Source organism: Juglans regia, unplaced genomic scaffold (assembly GCF_001411555.2).
Source record: "Juglans regia cultivar Chandler unplaced genomic scaffold, Walnut 2.0 Scaffold_1472, whole genome shotgun sequence".
NCBI lineage: Eukaryota > Viridiplantae > Streptophyta > Magnoliopsida > Fagales > Juglandaceae > Juglans > Juglans regia.
Window position 1 is genome coordinate 1 of NW_023345217.1, and position 282 is coordinate 282.

At 48.2% G+C, this 282-nt stretch overlaps 1 non-coding gene across 1 annotated transcript; it reads left to right on the top strand.

Annotated features, from left to right (window-relative positions):
* The first annotated feature begins 99 nt into the window (after positions 1-99).
* On the top strand, positions 100-218 carry LOC118345119. Its single transcript, XR_004798770.1, has one exon. It is a non-coding gene; the product is annotated as a 5S ribosomal RNA (ribosomal RNA).
* Positions 219-282: the final 64 nt, after the last annotated feature.

The following is a 282-nucleotide window of genomic DNA, read 5'->3' on the forward strand; positions in this document are numbered from 1 at the left end:
GTAGCCATGGGTTTGGATCAGATCTCCGTTTGGATTGGGATCGGAAGGACGCTAGTATGTCGCTCAAGGATTATATGAATTTTAAGTAATTAGTTTGATGGGTGCGATCATACCAGCACTAATGCACCGGATCCCATCAGCACTCCGCAGTTAAGCGTGCTTGGGCGAGAGTAGTACTAGGATGGGTGACCTCCTGGGAAGTCCTCGTGTTGCACCCCTCGTTTTTGTTTTTTCCGCCTTGCGAGATAAATTGACAAGAAGGACCACTCGGGAGTGGATTTT